Source organism: Sus scrofa, chromosome 5 (genome assembly GCF_000003025.6).
Source record: "Sus scrofa isolate TJ Tabasco breed Duroc chromosome 5, Sscrofa11.1, whole genome shotgun sequence".
NCBI lineage: Eukaryota > Metazoa > Chordata > Mammalia > Artiodactyla > Suidae > Sus > Sus scrofa.
In genome coordinates, this window is record NC_010447.5 from 33,548,603 (window position 1) to 33,567,699 (window position 19,097).

Here is a 19,097-nt window from a genome sequence, read left to right on the forward strand (position 1 = left end):
CTTGCTTCTGTTGTATTTAGCAAATGTATTATTAACAGTAATTATAACTCCGAGGCTATTGTTTATACAGTATATACCCACATTTTATATGATCCAACTACTTGTTCTGAATGTAATCTTCTGGAAACATCTGAGATAAATGACAGGTGAGTAAATAGCAGGTAAACATTTTGACCTCTTATCCTTGAATATTTTGTTGCTTGCTTGAGTTAACAGTTTTTAGGTTTCAGATTGTTAATGGTCATAATAAAGCAAGAAAATAATCAAGAGGACTCATTGTGTACTTCTAAAATCTAAAAATTGAAATTCTCTTCATCACATACATAGTTTGCATGTGATTTAAAATATAAAATACAGGGAGTTAATTCATACTGTATATTTATGCTTGGACCTTAGAAGTAAATTTAAAGTGTCTCTCCTTGAACTAACTTGATCCCTAAAAAATTTAAAGGAAATCTAGCACTATAATAGTTTATAAGAAGTGGCTTCTCAGCATTAAGAGAGCTTTGCTACTTAAGAAACTTTTTTTAAGAAAAGACACTTTTCCTGCCATCTGGGTTTTGTTTTTAAAAGAAAAAGCTTTAATTTGCAAAGAAGGTATGAAAGTTACTCAGTTACAATGGATTCAAGGTATTCCGTGTGGAAAATTTTTCATTGTATCAAATCATATATTTCAGGTTAGCATAACTTTGAAATAATTTTCTTTGATGTTTCATTCATAAACCATAATCATTGTCTTTTTTCTGTATTTCAAAACTATTGTGTACATTTTTCATAAAGCGGGAAGAGTTGTCTGTTTATACTTCATTTTCACGTGTAATTTTATTTTTATTTTATATTTGTGAACAGCATTTATTCATGTGAAAAGTGGGGAAGAGGGCACTTATAAGGCTTGTGCATGTGACACAAAAATTATTCTGTAAACAGATTTTTTTTTTTCCTTTACATGTTGATGGCATATCCAAATTATAATTAGGCTAAAACAAACCCCTTATAGGTAACTACTCTTTACATAATTATTTTCCATAAATAAAATTGGGAAATACTGAAAATTCAGGTATTGGTAACTGTTAGTATTTAAATTGTTACGGGCAAAATCAAAGACTTGTATGTAATTCTGTGGCAGAATAGTGGTTTTCTTCAAATGAAGTAGATATATTTTAGTAAATGAGATCCTTTTGAAATAATATTACTTAGAAGACAAGCCTGTAAGTCTTATTTTTATAGTATGCAAATAAGCAGTTATATTATTTACAGTTTTAAGGGCTTTTTGAAGTGAAAAGTCAGGTTTTAATACTTTCTCTTGCATTCTGAATATGCACCTTGAATATTTATCAGAATTTTTAATTTTAAAATGGTCCTCCATGTACTGTATTATAGAACTTAATATAAATAATTCTCTAAACATTATTTTAACATGAGACTAAACTTTTTTTTTTTTAACTTTCGAAAGAAGCTTATTGAAATCAATACTGCTTTTGGATGTAAAAATTGGATGTTGTATCATTTAAAACCAAACACTGAATTTTAAAGATGTAGCCACTACCCCCTACCCCAAGTTGAATAGATCTAATCCCGTCTTTTGAAAAAATTCTCTGTGTCCATCAGTTGCTTAAGGTGAATTGTGGCCAAATTATTAAAATATTTATTATGTATATCATCCATTTAATTTCACATAAGGTATAGATCCTTCAAGTTATATTTTTATTTAGACTTTGTTATTTATCAACAAGCTTCTAGTTTTCTGAAGGCCTGATAATGGAACCTGTGTACATTTTCAGTCATCTCCAAGATTGAATGTGCCCATCAAGGGACTTCTGAACCAGTTTATACCCAAAATTAATTAACAAGTTTTCTTACTGGTTTTAGTTGAACTAGCCTAGTCAGCCAAATAAACTCCTTCTGAAAAGTCCGTTGTTAATTTTAAATACTTGAGATCAACTCACATTACATTCCAGTAATGGGTACACCTAACTATATCATGGTTTCATTACATTCAGACATTAACTATGAATTCCTAGCTTGCAAACTATTGTTGACATTTTTTCTTAATCACTGATGTGTACCATACCAAAATTCCCATGTTTTGTTTGTACATTAATCAGAATTGAGTTGTAATACTGTTATGTGCCTTCATCCAAGCAAAATTTTACATAAGCATTTCAGTGCAAAAAATTCTGTTATCCAGAAATATTGTATCGTTGCTATACCAAACAGTATTTATTGCGGATGTAGATGTGAATAAATGGGTGGAGACTGGGATTAAATATATTCAAGTGAAAAACTTTTTGAAACAAATTTAAAAAACTATCTGCATAATTTGATCATCATAATAAGGTCTATTGACCTTTTTTAGAAGTTTTAAAATATGAGTCCTTTTGAGCATTCGTGTAAATATTAAATGGACTAAATGGAGTAAAAATAACTTGGAAGCTAAAGTGAATGTCAGCAGTAAGTCTGTATACAAATAAAAGAATTATGTAATCTCTTATTAAAGTGATGATGAATGGCTAAAAGGGCAAGTTCTTAATTTAACTGGAAACTTAATGATGTCAGCGAGCTGTTGATGTCTGTCCATCTTAATTTTTTTGTGTTTGAACTGTTGGTAATGTTAATTGCATTCTCTCATTTTAAAGATGTATTAGTTTTTCTAAAAGCATTTAATATCTAAGTTCAAATAGATAATATTTTAATGGGAATATCAATATTGTAAATTTCAGCATGTTAACTACATTGTGCTTCATATTCTGTAATTTCTGCTTCTATTCTCAGACCACTCTGAGCAAAACAAAAGTAGTTGGGTGTTTTAAGATCATATACTTTTTATAGAAATACTTTTATTTTTGTAGTTATGTTATTTTCTTTCAAGTTGTGTTCCTCTTACTACTTTTTTGGAGCAACAATACTCAGCAAATTTCTGTTACCAGTGCAGCTTTCCTTTATATACTGAAGAGTGATGAAACAAGTTTACTTCTTTAGATATTCTTGATTCATGCTTTGCTTCTCCCTGATATCCACGGTTTTTACACATTCTCAAATCATTATCCATTTATTTGATTAGATTTTTAAGCATCATGTATGGGGTATAGGTTAAATAAATAACTCCTTTCCTTTGCAATTTATAGCTTTGCATTAATTTGGCAGGGTGGGGGGGAGCCAAAAGTTCTTTCTAATATATTAAGATGTTTTCTCTCTTTAAGAGTTAGTGTTATATTGAATCTTACGTGAAAATTAAACTCTTCTAATTATCTAATGAATGATCCTAGCAGTAATAAGATTTAAAAGCTCCTTCTGCAACTCTTAGGTCATCTGAGATGTGACTAATATTGTCCAGCTCTGTGTTTTCCCATATATCTTAACTGCTTCATCTGGATGTGCCAACTCTGACTTCTTTCGCTCCAGTTTTCCTTGTTTTTGTATTATTTGCAAGACCTATCTGACCACACATTTATCTTAATTGAAATGAGAAGAGAGTAAGAAGTGATCCCTTGAGTGGATGTATAGTGTGTGTTTTGCTCACTGTGGTTTAAGAATATGGTTTTGTTTACAAATGATTAATGTTCCCTGTTTAAAAAAAAAAAAAATTCAGTGCCAGTGTGAGTCATCTTGATCTCTCACCTTCATCCCAGTGTGAAATTTACTACCATTGTTTTAGTTTGTAAATTAGATTGTTTTGAATAAATAATGGTTTGATTGAATAGTTAGCATTGTTTAAAGGAAACCTAATAACAAAAAAAGTGGCAGGGGTGTCATATATGATATCCAGACTTACTAATTTGCCTTGGTGGTAGCTTTAACTCTCACCGTGAACTCCGCAGCTGAGTTTGAAATGTCCATTTTGTGAAATTTTGGGGGCAAAACTGAGTATTCTTTTAACTGTGATGAAGTTTATTTCTACTATTTAGTGAACTGCCTAGAATAGCAATTGTGTATATATTTTATAGTGTAATGAAATGCTTTAGTTAAAATGAGGTAAGTATTATCTCCAGAAGTGGAAAGATGAAAGTATGAAATGTTTTGATAGTAAGGGAATTTTTTGTAAACATATACAATGAACAGAATTTTGTGTAATATGTTCTAGCCAGTGCAAGAAGAGATTTTGATTTTAAAGAGTTAACTTGTATTTAGATACTTCTGTGTCTTTTTGCCCACTTCATCTCCATTCCTCTCATTACAAAGAAATTTTCAGCTAAAAGTGAATTTTATTTTACTGAGTATGCCTCTGAAATTTTATTAGAATCCTTTTAATTCAGTATATTAATGTGAAAACCTTATAAAAGATCCATATCTAAAATATATATTTGAATCTTTTACTTGAAAGATGAATTAACTAATACCAGTAGATTTGCTTAGATAAGTTTCTAACAGAAACACTCATAATATGAGTTGTTAGTATTGACGTAATCTCACATTATCTCAGAATGCAGGTGCTTCTCTGTATTGAAATTTTAATTTAGTGCTCACTTACAGACTTCATTAAAGAGCCATAGATTCCATTTGTCTTAGTTTTTCCTTAATAACTGTTTATATAGAGCTTCCTTTTATAACTGATAGCTAAAGCAAGAAATTGTGTAGCATTGACATAGTTTTGACCACATGGTATTCTGAAAACATGAACATTGAATGTATTTGTCACTTTTAAGCTTCTTTTTGATACATTTGTTTATGTAGATTTCTACTTAGAAATTTGAGACTATATTATGGAATTGGATTATTGGAAATGGGTTGTATTGCCTTCAAATTTGCTTTTTTTGAGATTGTAAATTTGTATTTCCAAATGGATAAATGTAAAGTGTTTAGAAATAGAAATAAAAACTGTCAGATTACCCCCAGATTTCATGTCTGTATGGTGAAAATTGGAGACTTATTACTAGTAAAAATCTATTTATAAAGCAAAAGATAAGTAATTTATCCTAAAGATACATGTTGTAATTTCACAAATGGATTCTCTACATAAAAAGGAGTAAAATTCTCCATTGAAGTGATACAAATGATATAAAATTGTAGTGTTTGCCATATGTTTTTTTGGAAGGCTTGTTTTTGTTTTGCTCACTGTGACTTAAAATAATTCATCCCTTCCAGCACAACAAATTAATTAGGGAGATAGCGTTTTTTTTAAGATTTACAGATTTCCCATTAATTCATTTTTTCACATTAGAACATAGGCTGTTGTCTTTCTTTAATACTTCAATACCAGTTTGTAAAAGTATATTGCAAGTAGTAAAGATAAAATATATGAAGGCTGCCTTTCTAGATTTTTTTTCCATGAAATAATTCCACCAAAAGCTTCATCAGCATAAGATAAAGTTCAGTAAAAGGTAGCATTAGAAATGGCTTAAGTATCTATTTGAAAAATATGGGCAAATAAAAACTATTTAAAAGAGAAAGTCCAGGATTATAACATATGCTTTTTCTTTTTGCAGTTGTAAAATTTAATATTTTACGGCTAGGCAATGTGAATGCATATGTGTACTGATGCTCTTAAGATGCTTATAGCCTAACTGAGGAGGAAAGGACATAAAAGAAAATTTATAGTTGCAACAGAATATTAATTACTCTTAATAATAGAGCAAAAGTATTTTTCAGTCGGTTTTTTGGACGACTCACTAAACATTGTTCCCTTTTGCCTCTGACATCATCTTATTGTTGAAACACTCTCTTGGAATTTATATTTTAAATATCTGATGTTTCAGTGGTCACTTAGATCTACATTAATTGAATGTTTCTTTTGTGAACCTCTACCTGACATTTGCATATTTATGTATTCTTGAAATTTTAGTTCATCTAATTTATTGAGGATTTTTTTTTCAATGTGAGGTTTCAATGAAATTTATTGTAGATTCCCATATAGCTTGTTTTGGGTTAGTTTATAATACTACATTAGCTATTTCAACATGGGTGGAATAGAGTGAAAGCAAAGTAAATGTTTTAAATTTGTATATGTCTAAAGATTTGTATGTGGATGTCATATTTAAATGTGCATACTGAGCTTATATTTATAAATTTTGTAACATAGAGGATTGTTTGATTTATAACGTTTGCAGAAGTTCCTGTATGCTGTCAAATAAAAACTAGTCTGTAAAATAATTGATTGCATTTATATTCAGTTCACATTTGTTAATGAGTTATATAGAATTTGTGTGGGTGAATGAAAAATATTTACATTAAATCATCCAGGCATTTTTCTTTTTATTTTTGTAGTATGCATACTTTAGGAAATGACTTATGTTTCCATCTTCACAGAAACAGTAGCTGCTACATGTTCATTTCTGTTTCAGTCATTAAATTTATAAGGCAATAATGTTTAAGAAGAATGAAATCAGAATGTGTCAGTTTTAATTATCACATAAATTTGGGAACATTTCTCCACCACAAAGGCAGCTACTGTTTCAGTGAATTCTTAATTTTGTGTTAGAATACGTAACAGTGAAGTAGATGCACGACTTGTGTATGTATAGTTAAGCCAGCATTTTTCTGTGTATTATGGGGAATAGCAAAATCTACATCATAAATTTTGACACATTACAGCTGAAGGAAGAGGAACACCTTCCAAGACAAAACAGTCTTCATGGGGGAAAAGTGACGCTTGTCCAGCAGTTTGCTTCTTGTGATTGAACTGAACCTGTAAGGATTCATGGATAAAATGAACAGGAATAGATCTGAATAAAGCAAATCTGCATAAATGGTAACCAGTAGCTCTACTTTTATTTTTTATGCTTAACTGTTTTATTTGAAGGAAACCTGTGTGATTTAAAAAGTTATAGCTTTTGCAACTTTATTACTGGTTATATACATTTGGCCATTATAATGTGCAAGCAATTGGAAAAAAAAAACGTCAAGTAAATGCTTGTTTTATAGTAGTTTGTTCTTGTTAAAAATGTTCATATGATAATGTCTGTAAACAGCACCACTTTGATTACAATAGATGTAGTGTTGTAATAAACTGTTTAATGGGGCTGATGTGTAAAGCTGTTCAAGTTATTTGATGTTTACACCTCAGGGAAAGTCTTGTGTTCAGCAATATCTAAAGATAATGTTACTATGACATTTATACTGTCCTTTAAAAAAACATTGCAATAGAGTTTTTGGATATGCATCAATCTAATCTTGCGTTCAGTGAATTAAACATACTAATTAAGTGTCTCTTGCCCTTGATTTTGATATTAGAATAGGTGATTACATGGGTATTTAATATTTCTATATTCTGCTTTTCTAGCTGTTTTTATCTAGTTAAGCTTGTGACTTTGCTGAATGGTATGTAAACTTGTAAAAACTGAAATTTCACAACATAACAATCCAGTCAATGTGTTAAGGGTCAAAAAAAAATTTTGTGGTTTTAACATTTTAGTCAAAACCCATACATGAGTTGCTACAGTATTGCAGCTTAATTACAACAGAAATGTACTGAAACCCTTAATTGTAAACTGCTAGCATTGAAGAAATATTTTGACAATTCTGAGTTGATGCGGCAGTTATTTGCTGTTTTATATTGGTAGTGCTTATGGTTTATTTTTGAAGCCATGGGCAATGTAAATATAGCCAGCCGTGCAGCAGACAAATGTGAGTAAAGAAAGCCTTAGTTTTATTTTCCAATTACAGGAAATAGATTTTTGAAGGGTGTGATGTTTTACATTGGGTTGTATTCCTGTATGTGTAACGGGAGATTGTAAGTGTACCTATCTCTACCGTTTCAGGAATTCTGTGTATTCCTGCAACCTTTTACTTCATGCTAAAATTACTAGTTAATGTTTTTCAAACCTGCCTTGCATATAAGTCCACATTAAAAGTACCTGGCTAGCATGTGTTCTTAGTTAAATATTAACATAGGCAGAATGTCAACTTGATTTGACATTTTTATAAAAAGGTCATTCTCAATCACTACTTCAGAAATTTGAGTTAAAATCTTTAAGCAAGTTAATTTGTTTTTAATGTTTTCGATAGTCTTTGGGAGATCTGATAATACTCACTGATTTTTTTTTTTTTTTAAGTATAATCAGATTTTAGGACAATGCTTGGTATTTAGGCACCCTAAATATTATGTAACGTGCAACCATAGAAGCCCTCCAGAGACCTTCAGTTCTTTTCATGTTGTCCATTATCATACTGGTTCTTACAAAATTAGCTGTTTCAATTTATTCATATTATCGCCAGTTTTATTTTAAAACATTTTGTGATTAGAGTATTTGTGCATGGGATCATTGGTGTATATCAGAGCTGTTTGCTCTCAGAAATCATTTATTAAGTGTTCTATCTTGTTGAAAGTGCAGTTGCCCTTTTAACATTATTTGAGAATTGTATCAAAAATCTATTTTCTTGCTTTGTATATAGGTGTTAGTTTTTGTTATTTCTTAGCTTTTTTAAAATTACAATGCCATAATAAGTATGGACATAAATATATTACAAGGGAATTTAGTTTGTAGTAATCTTAAAAGGTAAGTAACTGTCCGTTAGGATGAAATTTTTCCTCTGAACAATTTAAAAATGGAATCATAAAAATCTTAACTGTGCTTGAACTTGAAATGAAAACTGGAAATTTTGTACTAATTAAATCCTTCATTTACCTTTTCCTTTTTTATCAGTGGAACCCTTTAATTGCTCATTCTAAATCACTCTTCTACTTGGCTGATTTTATTACGTGACTTTTATTTCAGACAATGTGAGCGTACTAGAATTGTTTGCTGTTAGTCCATTATTTAAGTGTTGTCAGAAGGAAATAACTTTTTTTTTTTTTGACCAGTTATTTTGCAGAGTCTTTCTCTACTTGATATATGAATGTTTAGCAGTAAAAGGTGAAAGTGTAAGCCTTGTTTTATTCTTCATGTCCCCCTTTTTTAAAATGGGCTGATGTTATTTGAGAACTTCTTTTTTTTAATGTTTAAAAATAATCCAAAGAGAAAAATTTTTACATAGACACCAAAAAAAAAGTCCCAGAGATCTTTTCATTTCTCCTTAAAAATAATTGTAGTGAATAAGAAAACAAACTCAAGTTTAACTTTTAAACCATAGCACTTAGTAGTGCTGTGCAGTCAACACATTCCTTTCAGCTAATAAAGTTAGGAATGAGCGATACACCATTTGAATGGTATTGCTTCTGAAGCAATACTTTGAATTGAATGTGCTTCTTTTAGTTAAAGGACGTAAGTTATGGAAAGGATATTCTGGAGTAAATTTGTAAGTGTTTATTTTGTCAATTTTCATAAGCAAGGTTTGGAGTAAGTTGCAAGAGCTCATGATCATAGTTTAGCACACTTACCTAGAATATTCTTAAGCAGTTAACTACAATTTGGAGTTCACAAAAAACTTATGGATTGTAGCTTAAGGTATTTTCAGTTAAATCTCCTGTGGAGAATGTTGCTTTGTTTTCTACTAGTTTTAAGGTCAGTTCTTAAAATAAACATGGAGGTTTTAATGAATGTTATATAACATTTTATAGTGAAAGGGGAAAATTGTTGGAAGGGCAAAGAGTTTCTTTCCCTTATGTATTTAAATGTGCCAATAACCTAAATACATGCAGTTTTATACAATGAGATGCTACTACAAGACTTTCTGTTGGAGTGCTGTCGACATTTTGGTTTTTTTATACCTGAATGATCATTGCACTTTCTGTATCTTATAAGATGGCTTCATTTTTGTGTTTTAAGCTCCAGCTTGTTATTTTAAGAGGAAGTTTTATGTTCTCTTTCCTAAGAATATAGTATTGAGGTTCTAGCTGTTTTACGGATAACTGCCTTTTGAATTTATTCATTAAGCTCATTTGCATCCCATAACCATCTGTAAATGTTTCCCATAGTTGTAAGTGCACACTTATTCATTGTACATATTAGACATTTTTGTGCTAAAATATATTAAGTGGGATTTTTGTAGCAAAGCATTCAATTTTTTGGTTCATAGAGTGTGTGTTGTTTTTTACATTTAACCTTCAGTTTAAACACTGGTGTATTTATTTTTTTAGCAACTTTACTCTTAGAAGCCTTAGACTAGTTTTTTAATAAATATTCAACCAAAAATTATGAATTTATTAAGATGTGGCCTTACATATAGCATTCCCTGTGTTTGTAATGTGAGATTTTTGATTTAGAGAACTCAAAAGATTCATGAGTAAAGTATTTTATTGTTAAGTTGAAATAGAAAATGTTTTAAAATGTCTAGGCTTCTGGGAGGAAGTTCTTATACTCTTCTTTCTTGGTACCAGAAAGAAGCAATGTGAATTTTTATGAATATTCAATATTCAGGCAGTTGTATGCTGTTCAGGTTGATTTAGGTTTGTTTTAACCAACTTCTTTAAAATTTCAGGTTGTTGGCATTCACTGAATATGTAGCTACTATGGTTTTTTTGTATGGGACATATAAACACTTGGTTAGGCATGGATAGATTTTAATGTTTTAAAGGCTTCCTGCTATATTAACATACTGTAATGGGAGTCTTTAAAAATATTAGGTAGAGTTTAATTGAAGTCACACAAGTCTTGAAATGGTATCTGTGGATAGTAAATACTACCAAGAGTTTTTCATGTGGGAGTATCCTGAAACTCCGCCATGAGTGTAAATGTTTTACATTAATTTCATAATTGGATAGACCCTGCATTTAGTAAAAACATTTCATTTTGAAGATGTGTTCTTTTTGTCGCATTGTTACTGCGTAACACTTCTCAGCATTTCTGTAAGTTAAATTATTTTAAAACGGTGAATTCATGTTTATTTTTTTACTTTGAAAATTGTAGTACTCAGGTGGTATTTAATGGGAAAGGATCCTTTGGGGTAAATCATAATGTATTCTAAGGAATGCATCTATAGCATTAATGACTTTAGCCTTAAAAAAAGGTCTATTCTTATTCCTTCTTCCTCTTCATTCCATGGTATATTAGCAAAGTAGTTTACAGCCTTGTACAGCCTTACAAAGTTGTTTTACAATTTTTAATGGAAAGCCCTTAACAAAAAATTGTATCGTATTACCAGTATACATAAATTACTGAACCACGGTTTGTAAATAATTTGTCTAAATACCAGGAGGCCAAAGAAAGTCAAAATTTTAGCTATTGACTCTATGGTGACTTCACAATAAGATATCTGTGCAAAAGGTAAGATTGATCAAATAAACATCTGTTTGGTGTCTGTGAGAACTAGACTTTCATATTAGCTTCTATTTAAAAGCTCATTCCATTTTATTGAAATGTTTGTAATTGCAATTTTGTGTTTAATGTTTACTTTCTGTCTTTTCTTTCTTTAGCATTTAGGTGACTGTTCAGCAGTTTGCTATATGGCCATTGTTGGCCTTTAAACTGCACTAGTAACAAGCATGGTATTTATCTTGTATCGAAAATAAAACAGTTTTTATAATACTTTGAAGTTTGTCTTTTTTTTTTTTTGGTTTGATTTATAATTTGTTAACCATTGTATATAGTGTGAATAAGTCATATCTAATGGCAATATGCAGGATAATAGAAATTGGACTGTTTTATCTTTAGGCCAGCCTCCTAGATAGTGGTTATTTTCTCTTGTATTGGCATTTTGATGGTCTTTAAAGCAGTTTATATCTGACTAAAATTAGAATTTAGAACCCTAAAAAATTTCTAGACCATTTTATTTTTAAATCTAAGATTTCAGAAAACTTTTAATTTTAGGGGATTATTAACCTACTAGAGCTTAATCAAGTAAAAATGTTTCTAGATTGCAGCAAAAATACTCATCAGTTAGCCTGGAAGTAATATAGAGTACTTTTTATTTATTTGTTTATTTTTAGGACCCCCCATCTGCCCTATGGAAGAGGGCATATGGAAGTTCCCAGGCTAAGGGTTGAATCGGAGCTGCAGCTGCAGGCCTACACCACAGCAACAGCAGATCAGAGCTGCAGCTGCGACCTACTCTGCAGTCCATGGCAATGCTTAAAGTGGGATCCTTTAACCTACTGAATGAGGCCAGGGATCCATCCAAACCTGAATTCTCATGGATGCTAGTTGGGTTCTTAACCCACTGAGCCACAGCAGGAACTCCTAGAGTACTTTTTAAACAGTTAGAAATTGTGATTTCAGTAAGGATTTGTGTGCCAGGTATTATTTAAATCAGGCCCCAGATTTCTCACCTTTATTCTTCAATGTTTATTGAAGGTAACAGTTCTAAGCAGTTGACATAACCATTTAAGAAGTAAATAACCATTACTGGGATCCCTTTATATGACCCCATTACAATTGGGTTTGGGTGTTACTGTTTCACTAACGGAGTTCTTGGATTTTCATATTAAGTCATTTCCAATCATTTGCTGTTGTCAGTGTCACCTTTGAAAAAATCTACAACTTAGTTCCAGTCGTGGCTCAGTGGTTAACAGATCCGATGAGGAACTATGAGGTTGAGGGTTCAATCCCTGATCTTGCTCATTGGGTTAAGGATCTATTGTTGCCGTGAGCTGTGGTGTAGGTCACAATGTGGTGCAGATCCCGAGTTGCTGTGGCTCTGGCATAGGCTGGCAGCTATAGCTCCGATTAGACCCCTAGCCTGGGAACCTCCATATGCCAAGAGTGTGGCCCTAAAAAGACCAAAAAAAAAAAAAAAATTCTACAACTTAGGATAGAAAATAGTTTACTTCCTGTTACATGGAGACGTGAACAAGGGGTAATACTTAGTCAAAAGGGGAGGGAAATACTTTCTAGTCAAGGGAGTATTGCACCAAAGGCCATTTTGCAGGAGAAAATATATTGGGAAGAATACCAGTTTGACTGAAGCAGGGAGTGTGGAACATGGCCTATGTATGGAGTTCAAGAAACAGGCAAGGGCCAACACTGCAGGGCTTGTAAATCACATTAAAGATTGTTCCTGGCATGATGTGAAATCATCAAAATATATGTAGCTTCTTGGCTGTACATTGAATTGAATAAAGAATATAGATAAGGATAACCAGTGAAGCTATTGCAAGACTCTTTGAAAAGAACAGGAGAATAATAGTGGCAAAGAAAAGCTGATTTAGTGAGAATTGATGTACTTAGTGGAAGCTTGGAAACAAGAAGGTGAGAAGGATGCTGTTTAGACCCTGTGTAATGGTATGTTATTGCTTGAGGTGGGAAACTTTGGAAAGAGATAAAGACACTGAATTTAGTGCCTTTGAGATCCAAGATGTAGAAAGTAGTCATGTAGCTATATGGTTTTGGAGGTTAGAAGACGTGGGCTAAAGCCATAACTTTGTAGTAACAGTTAAAATAGAGAAGAAACTAAATATGAGGAGAATGTAGAGAGTCTTGATCACTTTTCAGTTTAATGGTTGTCAACTCAGCTGTAGAATAGAATCATCTGGCCCTCATTGCGTTTTTGGAGGGGTGGGGAGGTACCATCAGGATTTATTATATGTGTGATTTTTCATATTCCACATGGGAATGATATGTAGTATTTGTCCAGCTTATTTTACTTAGCACGATGTGCTCAAGGTTCATCCGTGAGCATTTTTAAAGATTGCTGTTACACTTACTATCTCAATGTTTTTTACCCTGTAAGATAGTTTTCTCCTTTTATAAGTGAGCCAGCAGTCTCTCAGGGGTCATGATAGCAGAATGGTGAGTTGAAGTTAGAATGGGTTAATGACTCAATCCACACACCTTATGCACTGAATGATTATCAAACTATAAGCCCCCAGTGCCATAAGTGCTAAATATGAAAAGCTTTATTGATGCCTGTAAGCATTTAGGAGTATATGACTTTAAAATGTTCATTTTTCACAAATACTGAGCATACCTGCTCTGTAAAATAAACTAGAGGGGACAGGCCATAGCATCTTAGTGGTGTCTTGTTATTTTTTAAATAGTTCATAAATATACTTGCATAGGTCCTACCAACATAATTACTATAGCTATCCTATTAGATACAGGATAGGTGGGCACATTGGTGGAAACATTAATTTATCATTGTGCAAAGTTATGTCATTGATTCAGGAATTGGGCCCCACCCTGGTACAGTATAGAAACTTGATTAATGTATTCCATTTTAATCCTCTTCCCCCAAAAACTGGTAAGTCACTTAACATTATTATTTCTTTCTTCATTTTTCCCCAAGCAAGGGCAGTGGGGAGGGGACCCCTTAATGAAAACACAAATGCTAGAATCCAGCTAAGTATCTAACTTATACTAAGAATATACTCTATTAGAAAGTGATTTGGAGAAGTTCCCATCGCGGCTCAGTGGTTAACGAATCTGACTAGAAACCGTGAGGTTGCGGGTTCGATCCCTGTCCTTGCTCAGTGGGTTAAGGATCTGGCATTGCTGTAAGCTGTGGTGTAGGTCGCAGATGTGGCTCAGATCCCACGTTGCTGTGGCCCTGGTGTAGACTGGTGTCTGCAGCTCTGATTCAACCCCTAGCCTGGAAATCCATATGCCAAGGGAGTGGCCTTAGAAAAGGCAAAAAGAAAAAGGGGGCAGGGGGATGGAGACTGGGGCTAGTAGTTATTTGCCCAATTTAGTGATGACTGGCTTTCACCTTATAACCATTGTAAACATGTGTTGCAGTCCTTTTTAAACATCTCAAATTGTTTCAGACTTGCTGGCAACCATTCTGCCTTGAGTGTGTAAACTTTAAGCTCTTCTATTTCACATTACTTAGAAGCATGCTCTGTGTATCTGCACACCAGGAAACTGCATACCTATGAACAGGTAGTCATCAGATTTATGTTGCTCTGGGCTTCCTAAATGATCTGAGTATGTTGATGGACAGTAAATGGAGGAGGGATATAAATGACACAACTCCTCCTCAACCTTGGGTGGTAATCTACTTGAAGTTAACCTTCTACCAGTTGTTTCTCCTGCTTCATGAATATTGAGGGTGGAACAGTCCCTCTTATCAGAAGTTAAATCAGTTAGCATAATACGTAAATAATGGAGTCATAAATGAAGATTTTAAGTTTTTATTATTCCTCACACTCTCAGTTTCCTTTGCTGTTTCTCTTCCCTGACCTTTGAACTGTGGGGTACTCCCAGGAGACCATTTCCCTGCATTCCTTGGTTTTTTTCCTGTCTCGTGGTTTTAAGTATTAACATGCTGTCAATTTCTAAATTTATGTTTCCAGTTCAGACCTTCTTCCCAAACTAGAGACTTAACTGCCTGTTGGACATCTATACTTGAATATGTAAAAGTCATCTCGAACATAATGTGCCAGGGCTGAATTCTTTCACCCTCAGCCATTCCTTGCCACCTTCAGCCCAGAGGCCTCCCAGCAGTTACCATCTATATCCTCATTTCCATCCGTTAGACCCAAAACTGAAATCTTGACTCTTCTCACACCCCATACCCGGTACATCAGGAAGTACTTTTGTCTACCATCAAAAAATACCTAGAATTTAACAACCTGTTTACTGTTTCGACTGCTTTCATCCTTTTCCTGTGTCACTGTAGTAATTCCTAATAGGTCTCCGTGCTTTCTGTTCCTGCTTCCCTAAAGTCTATTTTGAGTGCAGCTACCTGAGTTTGTAACATGTCTCTGCTCGAAATCCTGCTGTAGCTCCCCATTAGTACTAAAGTTCCAGTCCTTTAAAGGTTCCTTGATGGTTGGGGCCCTATAACCTATCTGCCAGACATCCCAGTACCCTTCCCTACACTCCGTGCCTTCCAGCCATTCTGACCTTGTTTTCAAACAGGTGTCCTCTTTTCGCTTAGCCTTGGTATGGACCAGTTCCCTTGCCTGGAATGCTTTGGATATTTGCATGACAATGTCATATTAATGAGATTTGTTTTCACCTTTCTATAGAAGACTGGAACCCACTATCTCCCTTAACTTTGCTTTATTTTTCCAAGCATTTATTACCTAACATTACCTAGCACAATACATAAGGCCCACAAAAGCATGGATCTTGTTTTAAGTCCCAAGTGCCTACAGTCAGCATGTAGCAAATAAATGTTCTATGAATATTTGAATGAATGTCCTTAAAGTTTAGGCCTACTGCAGTATCTTGTCAGCTTAAACTGATGGTACTACAGTTATAAGAGCTAATTCAACATCTTTCAAATTGTGAAGTATAACAAAAATTGCCATTTATACCATTTTAAGTGTACATTTCAAGAGCATTAAGTACACTTAAATGTGCAGCTATTACCACTATACATTTCCAGAATCTTTCATCCTAAATATATTTTGTACCCATTAAGCAGCTCCTTTTCTATGAATTTGCCTATTCTAAGTACCTTATAAAAGAATTCTATAGTACATAAGTAGAATTTTGCAAGGTCCTGTGTGGCTGGCTTACTTCACTTAGTATTTTCAAGCTGCATATTGTAGCATGTGTCAGACTTTCATTCCTTTTATGCCTGAATATTCCATTGTATGTATATACCACATTTTGTTTATCCATTCATCTGTCAGTGGACATTTGGGGTTCCACCTTTTGGCTGTGGTGAATAATGCTGCTATGAACACTGGTGTACAAGTACTGAGTCTCTTAGGAATTTTTTTTTGAATGTCGGCACCCAGGAGTTCCTGTCGTGGCTCAGTGGTTAACGAATCTGACTAGCATCCATGAGGACACAGGTTTGATCCCTGGCCTCGCTCAGTGGGTTAAGGATCTGGCATTGCCGTGAGCTGTGGTATAGGTCGCAGACGCGGCTCGGATCCTACATTGCTGTGGCTCTGGTGTGGGCTGGCAGCTACAACTCCCATTCGACCCACAGCCTGGGAACCTCTATATGCTGCAAGTGCAGCCCTAAAAAGGGAGGGGAAATGTCTGCACCCATGGCATAAGGCAATTCCTGGGTCAGGGATTGAATCCAGGCTGCAACTGCTGCAACGCCAGAGCCTTAACCCACTGCATGGGCTGGGTATGGAACCTGCACCTCTGCAGCAACCTGAGCTGCTGCAGTTGGATTTTTAACCCACTGCGCCATGGTGGGAACTCACCTTGCAATTCTTTTAGGTGTATATATACCTAGGAGTAGAATTGCAGGATCACATGGTAACTCTGATTTAGCTTTCTGAGGAACCTAGGAATGCTTCCACAGCAGCTACGGCAGTTTACATTTCCACTGGCAGTGCATGAGTTTATCCACATTTTAACTAACACTTGTTATTTTCCATTTTTCTGATAATAGCTATCTTGTTGAGTGTGAAATATGATATTGTCAATTGAGATTTTTAAAAGTGGCTCATCTTTATCCAGTCTTTCCAAAACATTTAGCTTAGGGTTTTTTTCTTTCTTTTTTTCCTTTTTGCTTTTTAGGGCCACACCTGTGGCATATAGAAGTTCCTGGTCTAGGGGTTGAATCAGAGCTGCAGCTACCAGCCTACACCACAGCCACAGCAATGCCATATCCGAGCCATGTCTGCGTCCTACAACACGGGTCACAGCAACAATGGATTCTTAACCCACTGAGCGAGACCAGGGCCCAAGCACGCATCCTCATGGATACTACACGGGTTCATTTCTGCTGAGCCACAGTGGGAACTCCTAGCTTAGTTTGCATTGAACTAATTCTGTTTACACTCACATTTCATTGGTTTACATAATATTGTCATGAAATCAGAAAAAAATAATATGCGTATAGTCTAGGAACACACAGTCTTAACCAGGTAATTAGTAAGCAGAAGTTCTTCAGTATGAATGTTGTGTGTGTAAGTCAGTTTTAGATTGTATAGGTGAGGTTTGAGTATTCAGGTTATTTCAGTGGATTTATTGACTTGTATAAAGAATACTATAATGGATATCCTTATAAGTAAGTCTAAATGCACATCTCTTTAAAAAAGTTTCTTGTGCTTAATTCAGAGAGTATGAACATTTGAGGTTTTTGACACATGAAGCTGTCCTCTGATTTACCTTCTCCACAGCTGTATGTGAAAGTGCATTTTTCCAATCTTTTCCAACAATGAGTACTTTAAAAATGATTGATTTTGGAAAAGACAGTATCTTCTTTTTTTTTTAATATGTTGTTTTTATAGTGGCTTAAATAGTTACAACTGCTTTAACATTTAAAAATATTGGAGTTCCTGTCGTGGATCAGTGGTTGGCGAATCTGACTAGGAACCATGAGGTTGCGGGTTGATCCCTGGCTTTGCTCAGTGGGTTAAGGATCTGGTGTTGCTGTGAGCTGTGGTGTAGGTTGCAGACGTGGCTCGGATCCTGCATTGCTGTGACTCTGGTGTAGGCCTGCGGCTACATCTCCAATAGACCCCTAGCCTGGGAACCTCCATATGCTGTGGGAGCGGCCCTAGAAAAGGCAAAAAGACAAAAAAAAAAAAAAAAATTTAAAATATGTTAAGTATTTAAACACTTAAAAATATTAATGTACTGCCATCTAGTGATAACTTTAAGGAATAAAGGATAAGTCATAATTTAGTAATTTCATTTTATAATTGAGGAACAGTTAAGGGTATGCATTCAGACACAGGTACTATAACCAATTAAGGGCAAATCAAAGACCTGAAAAATCCAAGCAAAGCTCTCATCCAAAAAAGATCTGAAAGACTCTTTGCGTTTTGTTTGTTCGTTTGTTTTTGGCTTTTGGGGCTGCATTGGGGCATATAGAGGTTCCCAGGCTAGGGGCTACAGCCATGCGGGGATCTGAGCTGTATCTGCGACCTACACACTTCTCATGGCAATGCCAGATCCTTAACCCTGCGAGAGGGGAGGCCAGGGTCAAACCCACATCCTTCACCACTGAGCCACAATGGGAACTCCTGAAAGATTCTTTTCTAATCCATTGTCTCAGTTACATCACAATCAAACCAAAGGATCAAAGTAACAATAATACTGTGATTATTGTGATGAGGTAAGTTAATAAAACTTTTTATTTCCATCTTTATACTGAAAACATTTCTAAATCTGCTCGATGCACATAGTAAGGGTCATTTGAAGGGAAGAAATTTTGTACCTACATATTCTGTATTTTCATGTAGATTATCACTTTATTTGGAGCATATATTTAACATTTCTATGAAAAAGTATATGGTACCCTGATTTCATTTCGAATACAATTCTCATAGTAAGTGTAAGAGGGCTTAATTTTACCTAAATATATAATAAGTTTTTTGGGTTTTGACCCTAGGTGTAAGTCTGGTTTTGTTTGTTTTTGGTTTTTTTTTTTGTTGTTGTTGTTGTTTAAGCATTAGAGTGCACATTCTGTGCCATATATGGCATTCA

At 34.0% G+C, this 19,097-nt stretch overlaps 1 protein-coding gene across 8 annotated transcripts in view; it reads left to right on the top strand.

The window, feature by feature from the left end:
- Nucleotides 1–11,339, top strand: part of CPSF6 (cleavage and polyadenylation specific factor 6) — a 34,274-nt gene extending 22,935 nt beyond the window's left edge. For 4 of the 8 annotated variants that reach the window (XM_021090900.1, XM_021090902.1, XM_021090904.1 and 1 more), the window contains one exon: nucleotides 71–11,339. The gene's annotated coding sequence lies outside the window, so the exon portion shown is untranslated. 8 annotated transcript variants of the gene reach the window in all.